This window comes from Carassius auratus, unplaced genomic scaffold (assembly GCF_003368295.1).
Source record: "Carassius auratus strain Wakin unplaced genomic scaffold, ASM336829v1 scaf_tig00214073, whole genome shotgun sequence".
Taxonomy (NCBI): Eukaryota; Metazoa; Chordata; class Actinopteri; order Cypriniformes; family Cyprinidae; genus Carassius; species Carassius auratus.
Window position 1 is genome coordinate 177,507 of NW_020527512.1, and position 13,025 is coordinate 190,531.

The window sequence follows — 13,025 nt, forward strand, 5'->3', positions numbered from 1 at the left end:
TAAAGAGCTGTACATGTGGAAAGTGCAGTTTGATGAGAACATCGCATGTTGTTTACTTGATGTGCTTACGCGCCGAAAGCTAAGTTAACAACACAGAGATATTTGAAGCAGTTTTACTCACCGCCTGCGGTTCCAACACACGATCGTGACCCTTTTTCGTTGGGACTGCATTATCCTTAAGAAATAAATGATGTGCAAATCCGGCATCAAACTGGGCCTTGTTTGTAAAACAAGCATCTTCGAAATGCAGGGAACAAACAAACTTGCACAACTCCGTTGATACTCTGTAAAAATAAACTCCATCCACTGGTCCCTTAATGGTGTTTTTGGTAATCTGTGCAGGGTTGTCTTGACCTGGCAACCAAAAACACACTTCTTTTGTGACTTTTCGCGAGGCTCTCGCTCTGATCAGTGAATGCCTGTGTCAGATGGGGAAAATGTAAAGTGGGTTGAGGGATAGTATGGCTCCCTTGTAATGGGTGTGTTTTAATTTGATTGCAGTGTAGTGTGCAGTGTCAGTGTGTAAAGATATTGAGCACGTGTGATGTGTGTTTATAATGAGCACGTGTGTTAACGTTGTTTTGTTGGAAGCCTACTGTGGGTGTGTAATGGACTACTACAGGTGATCCCCATTGACTAAATGGCTGCCACACCTCCTTATCATTATAATCATAAACTTATAGCTCTATAAAAGGGACGGAAACTTACGATGCAGGAGGGGAGTCCGGACGCTGATCTATCTTTCCTATGCGGGTGCTCCTCGGCTGGCAGACAACACGATTGATCGAAGATACGAGTAAACAACGCACGCAAGTATTCCTATAAAGGGACGTTCTTTTTTTCCTTTCGAAATCCATTGCTTGATGCCGATGGTCTAGCGCTCGCTGTGGTTACTTTGCTGAGGACTTCCTTTTTGCTGATTCTTTATAGGACAGAAAGTTGCCAAGCCACACTAGAGACAGGCCGCCTGCTCGACAGCGCAAAGGAGTGGAAGGCGTCATTCCCATCCTGGACAGGAAAGTAGTTTTTCTGCACTCGTCCAGGAATGAGAGTTTGAGCTCTGTTGCGGTTCTGTCTTTTATTGATTTGCCATATTACTCCTTGTTTGGGTCGGAGAAGATACGTTGCCGGTGGTGAAGACGTTTCCGGGATTCCCCACTCTAACGCGTCTGCATTCGGCCACGCCTCCAGGGAACCCCTGTGTCTCGCTGTCGCCACGCCCTCCCTTCTCCTCCCCCGGCGTGGGTTGACTTAAACGGCCAGCTTGAAGAGCAATCTGGCTAGCTGTTGTTTGGGAACAGATCTTATTTTATTTGTAGAAAACTGTGTATTTATTCATTGTGGCAAAATCTGTCTTAGTTTTAGTGTGTGAATTATAAGGAATAAATTGGATTTTAAGGTTTCTAAAATATCTGTTTGGCTCTAGTTCCTGGGATTCTGTTACTGTGTAGAGGGGTATTTCCGACATTTTTGGCGTAGTCGGCAGGGTCCCAGCAACATGAGCCAACAGAATGATGACGGGCAGTCAGATAGTAATATAACAGTTCCACCTATGTCGCCACTAATTATGCCCTGGTTTTTTAGTGCGTCCTGGGCCCCTAAGTTCGCTGGGGAGCGACACAGGTTTGGGGAATGGCAGACCCAGATGAGAGCCATGCTGCGTGCCCAACCCCTGAATGGCCAACAACAGGTAGATTTTGTCTTTAGTACACTGGATGGAGAAGTCCGACGGGAAGCAGCCCTTCTACCGGATGCGGACCGTGCCGATGGTGAGAAAGTCATAGAGGCCTTAGGAAGAATTTTTGGGGATACAGCCACCCATGCACAGCGACGTGCAGAGTTCTATAAATGTCACCAGGGTTCAGATGAGGGCGTCAGTCTATTTGGCTTGAGGCTACGAGAATGCTATGCTAGGTGGTGCGCCACTGAACGAAATGCTGCCATGGACGAAGATGCCCTATTACGCGACCAATTGGTGTTGGGCCTTCGGACAGGACCAGTGAGACATGAGTTACAGCAACTTTTGCGAAGAGACGAGAGGCTAACATTTCAGGCCGTCCTGAAAGAAGCTTGTGTATTGGAAAGGGAGTTAGACAGCCCCCCTGCTGAAGCAGAGGCTCATACTATTCGTACCCAAGTAGTTTCTTCTGATGCAAGGGGTGGACGTAAGTCTGACCTGGATGACCTCCGAGAGACCCTGAGGTCCGAGCTGCGGGATGAGCTGGCAGCGCAATTAAAAACCCTTAGTAGCAAATTGGTAGAAGAACTGCGGAATCAATCTCCCTATGTGGCTCCGGTAGTTAGCCAATCAGCCATTCCTGGGACCCGGCAGGCTCCTCCTCCAGTGTGACGTCAACGTCCGCCTCCATCCACCATGAATCATCAGTGGGACGTACATGGCCGGCCAATCTGTCTGGATTGTGGTGAAGCAGGTCATACACAAAGATACTGCCCAAGGCGAGGACAATCAAAGGGTTTTTAGCGACCCCCGTCACAGGGGAAGGAGTGGCGGGGGTGAATGCGACAGAGGGTGGTCCGTTGTCAAAACCTGCTTTAATAGGTACGTGTCCTGGAGTAGAAGTTGAAGTTAATGGTAAACGAATTAAGTGTCTTTTGGATACAGGTTCTCAAGTGACCCTCTTTAGTGAGACCCTGTTTAAGAGCCAACTCCAGGAGACCGTCCTTAATACGATAGATGAATCTAACTTGTTGACACTGAAGGCAGCCAATGGACTACAAATACCTTACATAGGCTATGCCATGATGGACTTTAAGGTAGGAGGGGTATACATTACTAACAAGGGTGTGATAATTGTTGAAGACCAGTGTTTGGCCAGTGACAGGGCAGTTTTGGGAATGAATGTGATAACCGAATGCTGGAAAGAACTCATGCAGGGTATCCATCCAGGGGTGGTGGCTTTCCGGGCTGCTGTGGCGCCAACTGAAGGTAATTTATGGGAGAAGGCCTTTGCAGTGTGTCGACGAATACAGCAGAAGGGGTTAACAGCATTGGGACATGGGGTGGCAAAGCTAACTAAGCAGCCTTCTGTTGTTATTCCTCCTCAGACAGAGATGGTGCTGTGGTGTCGAACGAGTGATGAAGTGCCTAGAGACAACTGTACAGTGCTGATTGAACCAATGGCAGAGGAGGAGTCAAGTTGGCGTACAGCAGGCACTATTGCTGTAGTGCATGATGGCCGCCTACCTTTGAGGCTCTGCAATCCAACTATGTTCCCTGTAGAGGTCCCCCAGCGTCGTCCACTTGCAGAGATTACCCCACTGCCCCCCGAACACATCGTAGGACAGAGGGAGCTTATACTGACACCGGGCAGCCCTGGAGTGGTTGAAGTTGGGGTCAGCACTGTCTGTGCCGATCCCCCCACCTTACCATCTGGCCTGGAACAAGAGGGTGCTGCATTGAACCAGGAGCAGCGCCAACGCCTGCAGGAGTTGTTGGTGAAATGGCGTTCCATCTTTGCGGCGCATGATGAGGACTTTGGCCACACTAATATTGTAAAACACCAGATCAACACCGGGGTTGCCCCTCCTAGCCGTGAGCGATACAGACCAGTCCCACCCTCATTATATCCTGAATTAAAGAGCTTGTTGAAGAATATGCTGGATGGTGGGGTCATCAGGGAGAGTTCTAGCCCGTGGGCTGCACCCATCGTACTCGTAAAAAAGAAGGATGGGTCCTGGCGATTCTGTGTAGATTACCGGAAGTTGAACTCTGCTACGCATAAAGATGCTTACCCCCTCCCCCGCATCGAGGAGTCTCTGACTAGTCTCAAAGGTGCCCAATGGTACTCGACATTGGATCTGGCCAGTGGCTACTGGCAAGTCGAGGTGGACGAGCGGGACAGGGAGAAGACTGCCTTTACCACCCCTCAAGGGCTATATGAGTTTGAGCGTATGCCCTTTGGGCTTTGTAACGCACCAGCAACGTTCCAAAGACTCATGCAGCGCTGTCTTGGTGAATTTTTTAATGAATCACTATTAATATACCTTGATGATGTCATTGTGTATTCATCAAGCTTTAATCAGCACCTTCAGGACTTGGACAGAGTGTTTGAGCGACTAGGTGGCCATGGCTTAAAACTCCAGCCCAGAAAGTGTCGATTATTCAAGAAACAAGTGACCTATTTGGGACATATAGTAAGCTCAGAAGGGGTAGCCACCGACCCTGAGAAGACTGCAGTCATCCAGGCCTGGACTGCCCCGCAGAATGTCCGCCAGGTCCGGTCCTTTCTTGGATTGGTGGGATATTACCGTCGGTATATTCCTGGGTTCGCAAAGATTGCTGCTCCCCTCCATGGCCTGTTACGCGGCATGGCAACCGCCCACAAGACTGCACCCATCCATTGGACCACAGAGTGTGAACAGGCATTTCAACAGCTGAAGGAAGTTTTGGTGAGTCCTCCCATTTTAGCTTATGCCGACTTCAACCTACCTTTCCGTTTATACACTGATGCGAGCCTGGAGGGTCTGGGTGCAGTGTTGGCCCAGGTTCAGGATGGAAAAGAACGTGTCATTGCCTATGCCAGTCGAAGTCTCCACCCTACGGAAAGGAATGACCAGAATTACAGCTCGTTCAAGTTAGAACTACTGGCCCTTAAGTGGGCACTGACCGACAAGTTCAAAGACTATTTGTGGGGAATGGAGGTAGAAGTCTTTACCGACAATAATCCACTCGTGCACTTGGAGACAGCGAAGCTTGGCGCAGTAGAACAACGGTGGGCAGCCCAGCTAGCCAATTTTAAGTATACAATCCGATACCGTCTGGGGACTGCTAACCGTAATGCTGATGTGCTATCTAGACTTCCAGGGGAACAACAAGAGGTTATGACCTGGCTGGTGGGAGCAAAGTCCACTGAGGGGGGGGGGTTTACAGAACAATCTGTGTGGTACAAACGACAACGTGAAGATCCTGACTTAAGTCAGTTGCTCTCCTGGAAACAACAGGGTCGACCCCCTCCTGTAGAAGAACAGGTTGGACTAAGTGTGGGACTCCAGCAGCTCTTACGGGAGTGGGACCAGATTGAAGTAGGCCAGGATGCCCTGCGGAGAATAACCAGAACCGAGGGGCATATGGGTGAGTCCTGTAACCAGATCTTGGTTCCCAGTGCCCAAACGAAAACTCTGTGGCAGGAATACCACATAGAAGGTGGCCATCCTAGTGCGGAGAGAACACTCTCCATGCTGAAGAAGCGCTTTTTCTGGCATGGGATGAGACGGGACTCGATTGGGTGGGCTGCTGAATGCCCTAGGTGTGTGGTGTACAAAGCAGGCCCCGAGGTAAGAGCACCTTTGGTGCCCATAGAGACTTCATATCCATTTCAGATGGTAGGCATTGACTTTTTGTCATTGGGTCGTCCAGGAGACGTGCATCCCTATATTCTGGTAATGACCGATTTGTTTTCAAAATACGCTCTTGCAGTGCCCACAAAGGATCAAACCGCTGCCACTACTGCTAAGGCAGTATGGAAGAACCTGTTCCAGGTGTATGGGAGCCCGGAGTATATCCTCTCGGACCGCGGAGCGGCCTTTACTTCAGAGTTATTTCAGCAGCTTTGTCTCTTGTATGGATGCCGGATGAAGCGTACTACGGCGTAACATCCGCAGGGTAACGGAGCCTGTGAGAGATTTAACCAGACACTCCTGAAGCTGCTGGGAACCTTAACAGATGAGGCACAGTTCCAGTGGCCATCGAGATTACCTGCCCTTCTTCAGGCGTACAATAACACTCCACATGGTACCACTGGACTCACTCCTTACTATGTTGTTTTTGGAAGACATGCAAGGCTCCCAGTAGATTGGATTCATGAGGCTGGGCCGGTGACCAAGCGACAGACCCTTAATGGGTGGGTCCAGTCCCACAACCAGGTACTTAGCCAGGCGTACAAAGTAGTCCAACAACATACCTGGCAGAGGCAGCAAAATGATAAAGCTTGCCGGGATCAGAGAGCCAAAGCATTGGACCTCCTAGTTGGGGAGCGTGTTCTCCTTAGGCACTTCCGTCGGCGAGCCCATGGAAAGCTGGCACCTCGATGGCGACCAACACCCTTTGTGGTAGTTTCCCAACTGCGCCCGGGCCGACCGGTATACCTGATTCGTCCAGAAGGTGAGGAAGGTCCTATTCGTACTGCTCATAGGAATAACTTGCGAGTGTGCCCAGTGTCTTTTCCACAGCTGCCAGCCAATGAACCGGCGCAATCCATCCAGGAGGAAGGAATATCTTGGCCACAGGGGGGTAGTAACCACCGTGGATACAGACCCCTGGTATTCTGGAGCACTCGGCCCCCACCAGTACCGGAGGTAACTGTTCCAGACCCTCCACCACACTTGGAATTACCTCAATTAGAGGAGGTGGAGGCCACTAGCAGCGACCCTGACTCTCAAGGGAGGCCCAGTACAGCCCTTCAGGTACATGATGGTCCCACAGAGATGGAATGTCCACCATCAGAAGCCCCTGCAGAAGAGTCCCTAGGGCCACGTCGCTCCCAGCGATCTACACAGGGCACCCGGCCATTGAGGTACCAAGTGGTGACATAGTCGGGACAACTTATGTTAAAGTGGGGGGGGTAGCTGTCAGATGGGGAAAATGTAAAGTGGGTTGAGGGATAGTATGGCTCCCTTGTAATGGGTGTGTTTTAATTTGATTGCAGTGTAGTGTGCAGTGTCAGTGTGTAAAGATATTGAGCACGTGTGATGTGTGTTTATAATGAGCACGTGTGTCAACGTTGTTTTGTTGGAAGCCTACTGTGGGTGTGTAATGGACTACTACAGGTGATCCCCATTGACTAAATGGCTGCCACACCTCCTTATCATTATAATCATAAACTTATAGCTCTATAAAAGGGACGGAAACTTACGATGCAGGAGGGGAGTCCGGACGCTGATCTATCTTTCCTATGCGGGTGCTCCTCGGCTGGCAGACAACACGATTGATCGAAGATACGAGTAAACAACGCACGCAAGTATTCCTATAAAGGGACGTTCTTTTTTTCCTTTCGAAATCCATTGCTTGATGCCGATGGTCTAGCGCTCGCTGTGGTTGCTTTGCTGAGGACTTCCTTTTTGCTGATTCTTTATAGGACAGAAAGTTGCCAAGCCACACTAGAGACAGGCCGCCTGCTCGACAGCGCAAAGGAGTGGAAGGCGTCATTCCCATCCTGGACAGGAAAGTAGTTTTTCTGCACTCGTCCAGGAATGAGAGTTTGAGCTCTGTTGCGGTTCTGTCTTTTATTGATTTGCCATATTACTCCTTGTTTGGGTCGGAGAAGATACGTTGCCGGTGGTGAAGACGTTTCCGGGATTCCCCGCTCTAACGCGTCTGCATTCGGCCACGCCTCCAGGGAACCCCTGTGTCTCGCTGTCGCCACGCCCTCCCTTCTCCTCCCCCGGCGTGGGTTGACTTAAACGGCCAGCTTGAAGAGCAATCTGGCTAGCTGTTGTTTGGGAACAGATCTTATTTTATTTGTAGAAAACTGTGTATTTATTCATTGTGGCAAAATCTGTCTTAGTTTTAGTGTGTGAATTATAAGGAATAAATTGGATTTTAAGGTTTCTAAAATATCTGTTTGGCTCTAGTTCCTGGGATTCTGTTAGTGTGTAGAGGGGTATTTCCGACACCTGTGCTCAGCCTCTCAGTGCTGTGCTGTACGGGAGCGTGTGCTCTTCCGGCAGACGTGCCCTTAGGATATATAAGGAAATTCCGCTAACGTCACACAGGCTCTGTGAAAAAACTTTCCGAAACTTGTGACAAACGTCACACAGGCTCTGTGAAAAAACTTTCCGAAACTTGTGACAAACCGGAACAACATACAACTTTAAACGTACAACTTTAATTTTTTAAACTTTGTCCATGTTTAGCATGGGAATCCAACTCTTTAACAGTGTAAAAAACTCAGTATGCATAAAATAGCATTTCACCCCCCCCCCTTAAATTTTGGTTAATTTGATATTAATAATCACTGTTTTCTCTAAATGTGAATCCAATTTATTCATTGCAAAAAGTTATTGTGATTGTTGCCATCCGTTTTGAGTTTGGGATTGATTTCTGTATATCTGACTAGACACTAACAGAATAATAATTTACAGGCACTCTTCTGGCTGCCCTGATAGATTCGGACGTGTGGTGATGCAGTTCTTGTTTCTTTGAAAATAAGCAGGGCTCTCATAAAGAAAGTTTCTTACTTCCAAGAAAACACTTTGTTAAAGCAAATAAATGGGATTTGTCTCTCCTGCATCAAAACACAGAGAAACAGACCCTGTGAGCACCCGGTTTATCTTTTCAATCACCTTCCACTTTAGAAAGTGTCAGAAGCCAAGCGCTGCAAATCCTGCTGAAGCGTTTAATTCGGCTTGAATTAATAGTCCCAGATCAGAGCCTGCTCTTTCGTTGGCTGAGCTAATTAACATTTTGGAGCCTGATTATGCTGAGAATATGATGCATTCACCTATTGCTGATTGGTCAGCGATTGTTTTCATTGTCCCAAGGTGAGTGAGACAATATCTATTTACACAAGGGCTCCTTTTTATTTTGCTAATTGGGTAAAAGAGAGTAGTAGGCATACATGAGTGTATTGTGCGAGTGTGTGTGTGTGTTTTCAGGTACCGTGGCTGGTTAGTAAGGAGGGTGTGCTGTTTGCTGTTTGTATGGGGTTGTGAAGTTCACCCCAGCCCTGCTGGAGACAGCTGGCACAGAGTTCATGGCAGTGAGATGTGCAGTTCATTTGAGCACTCTTCACTGATTAGATCACATGCCACGTGAGAGCAGAGAGAGATGCATTTGAGGATTGAGAGGCACACTCCTGAGGCTCCCATTGAGATTAAATTCAGATTCCTCTCTTCTCTGTTAATATAAAAGATTGGGAGCCACTTAATCTGACATTACATTAGGTTGCATGCAGAGATGTGCAAACCTAATTTTTTTCTCAATTCTGACCAGTAAACGTTATATACACACACTTTTTTGGCTGTATTTTCTTTTTACTATTTTTTTTTATTTTTTTTATTTTTTTTTTGCTATATTTTTATTGCACATAGAATGTCCATCCCTTTAGATGGATAAATAATTGTTTAAAATATAATTATTTAAGATAAAATAAAATAGATGCCAACAATTAAAAATAAAAATGTGATAAATATAAATGCAACATTAAGACCTGCCTATACTACTGTATGTGATGCAAAATAGCAAACATGTTATAAATACATCATCATCTGTTTTTATTTGGGCATCAGAATTCCACAAAATCAACATAGTAACAACTAACAATCCTCAACACAACAGGCGAAACCAAAAAGGATACATGCGCAGATGATCAAGTACATTAAAACAAATAAATAAAACCGTGGATCTGATGCTCAAAAGGAGTAGGCAGAAGCTTAAGCTTATTGACGCCTACTCCCTTTTTTTTTACATTTAAACCGTAGGTATCTACTATAATCGATAAGACAGTTGCCACATATTAGTGTTGTCCTATTCCAGTGACAGTACAATCAACAATATTAACTCACAATCATTCTGCTAATTCCAAAAAGAAGAATCTTCAATAAGTACAAAAAAAAACACACACAAAAAAAATAAATAATAAAAAACACCTCATTGCCGGTAACAACTCGCTAGTCACCAATCTTTTAATTTGATCTTTTGTTCCTTACTTGTTATGAGTTCAATACATTTACTGGCCACAATTGTTTATAATTATAAATAGTTTAATTATATTATCTTGATTAACTTATATTATCTTTTTAGTTTGTCAGTCCAAAAAAATACAACATAAATAGATTGCTCTGCAGCTAATTCCATTTCTACACCTAAGGACATTCTTCTGTCCTGTACTTAGACAGTATAACTTGTTTATACTTTGATTTAAATTGATAAATGAATGGGCACTGCTTGAGTTGGGCTCTCAGGTTATTCCAGAGCCTGGCACCACACACAGACACACACATACTTTTCTTCGTCGTTCTGAAAGCCGGTACTTTAAAATGACCATAACCTCTCAAATTGTAACAGCTATCTCTTTTTATGAATAGTTTTTGAATATTTGCAGGTAGTAGGATCCAATTTGCTTTATACATTAATTGTGCAGTATAAAAAACGACTAAGTCCATGAATTTAAGCATATTACTTTGTAAAAACAGTATATTTGTATGTTCTTGGTATCCTACCTTATGAATAACTCTGATTGCTCGTTTTTGGAGAGTTACAAGGGAATGCAGGGAACTCTTATAATTATTACCCCAGACCTCAATTCCATACGTTAAGTATGACAAAATCAGACTGGAATACAATTTATACAGCGCCTTGTAATTTAAAACGTACTTAGCTTTGTTTATGATTGCAATATTTTTTGATATCTTCCTTTGTATGTGTCCAATGTGTGATTTCCAGCTCAATTTGTTGTCTATTGTGATTCCCAAGAATTTAATTTCTGTTACTTTTTCTATTTCAATACCATTTATACGTATCAGTAGTTCCAGAGTTTCCTTATAATTGCCAAAAATAATCATTTTTGTTTTACTTAGATTGACATGGTATCCAAACTTACATTTTCTAATCTCAGCAGTTTAAATTATAGCTGCATGAAAATTAAAGCAAATTGTTAAAATAATATTTGTAAATATTTAATACATAGATTCATTAACTTAAACTTGTTTTTTTTCTTTTCTTTATTAAAGTTAAAATGTACAACAAAACACTGTGAACTCACAAAACAGTTGATTTAGTCTATTTATTTTAAAAACTATGGCTGTCAATAGAATAAAATAATTGGGTTGCACTTTATTTTACAGTACGTGTACTATCATGTGCTTATAGTGTACTTAAAGTGTATTTATCTAAGAAAGTTCTGGTAATACAAGGTAACTACATGGGGTAGGGTTAGGTTTAGGGGTAGGTTCAGGGTTAGTAACTAGTTATTACATAGTTATTGTAATTACTATAATAAGTACATAGTATGTACATGAGGAACAGGCCTGTAAAATAAAGTGCTACCAATAATTGAAATAGAATAAACCATTGTCAATGGTGTAAAATAAATTATCTCAGAATTATGGATCCATCCTGAAACAGAATGACTGCATGAAGTCTATCACAAATATCAAAATTAGTTAGTGTGTTAGAAAATATAACTTAAAGTACATTTATCATATGTTAACATTTTTATCTTTAATAGACCTAAAAATGCACTTTGTAAAAGCTCTTTTTCGAGGAACTCAAAAAGAGCCAGGCCCTAGTTTGAAAACTCTTGGACTGTTCGGTTGATTGCTAATGAAACTCTGTATAAGGTCAGTAGACTAGAACTGAATTCACCTGACCTTGATTGAGTGTGTTTCTGAGGAGAGCGCTCTTGCATTCAAAAACAGGTCAGCAGAGCACTGTTAGCCAATTGTGACCCACCACTACTGGAATGACATTCATTTTAATTTAGCCGTCAAGTTCTGTATGCCACAGTATGCCATGTTAGCTTTTCTCTTTCCTTTTACCTTGGTTCAACCCTGTTACCACACCCTCCGTCCATTCATCTAACTCAATTTGGGCCCTAACATTTAAAATTAACTTTTATAGTCCTAAACAGCATTGGTGTGTTTTTCACTCTGGAGGCATAAGCGGTTTCGGTGTGTTTGCATGGTGTTTATGTGATTCATCACACAGTATCCCCTTTGTGGTCTATTGTCCTGTGACTCTGTGGGTTTTTACCCAGAGTGAGGCGGGCTTAGATGACGGCATGTTCCCCAGATGAGACCAAGGCGATGGAGCAGGTGATACCTGAAGTCAGAAGTCATTTAGGCAGACTTTTGACCATAACACAGACCTTCATCTCCCACTGGCTACTCAGGTCTGAACACAATTCTTATTCTGAAAGCAAATCCCCTGTCCATTCTGAAATGTTTGAGGTGGATTTTTGTAAACTTTAATAATAGAATGTTCAGCATTCCAAGTGTAACAGAAGTTTTAAATAGTCACACTTCTTTAGGTCTAAAAAATAACCCACATTGAAATTCTGAGATTTAAAATCCAATTTAAACCTGAAATTGAAGTTCATTGAAATGTCAAATGAATAAATATTTCACCTCATGCATTTCTTGCTCACTAATCAAATAAGAAAGCTTGTACAAACGAGTGCAGATGGTCAGAGTGCCACAAGAGTTTGTCACCATTTAACTTCTTTTTTGCAGTTTTGTTGAGGTTAAGTTCATATGAGGTCACGAAAGCTGCATAACTGCACTAGATAATTACAGAGCGCTTATGAAGGGCAGAATATCAGTGCAGCTTGCCACATCATGTGGGCTGTGCATCTGCATATAGATATTTTAACTTTTTCAACTGATTCTCACTGAATTCTCTTTCAGGCTTGTGAGCTGGATGCTGCTGAAGTTTTTCAGCTTGATCTTTTGCAGTGTACAGGTCAACCTCAACCAGATGGCAGCTTTACATCGTGCCACACAACTGGTAACCACACACCCAGGCTTTATACCTTCACCCCATTATCTTATGTAACCTGTTTTCCTCGCTGTAGGCATCCTGTGATTCATCTATTGCATGCTTTCATTCTTCCTAAAACTCATTAGCTCATTTACCTCATTTCTTCTTTCACCACAAATTTTCTTCAAGTTTCACATTTTTTATTTATTTAACCCCCCCCCCCCCCCCCCCCCACACACACACACACACACTGACAAACACACACACACTTGCAGTGCTTTTCTGAACCAAACTGAGTTATTCTTGATTTTGCAGCATGATATTACTATTTAAATATATGAAGCTTAAGGCTGCTCTCTATGTCAGTTTTATTTTTTATTTTTATTTTTTTGTGTGTGACTTTCTTTCTCCTTCTCTCAACCTATTGCTCCATTTATCCTGTTTACACATTTATTTTTATTGCAGTACAGTTTTCCACCTCAGGCTTTTGGTCACACATAACTCTTTATATGCATGTAAAAGCACACTTTGAAAAGCTTTTTTTGTACCATTCAATTGGTGCAAGTGCAATATGAAACAAAACATCACA

General features: G+C 43.8%; 1 pseudogene; it reads left to right on the forward strand.

Moving 5' to 3' along the window:
- The window catches only part of LOC113091078 (glycerol-3-phosphate acyltransferase 2, mitochondrial-like), a 42,426-nt pseudogene that overhangs the window by 14,937 nt on the left and 14,464 nt on the right, over positions 1 to 13,025 (forward strand).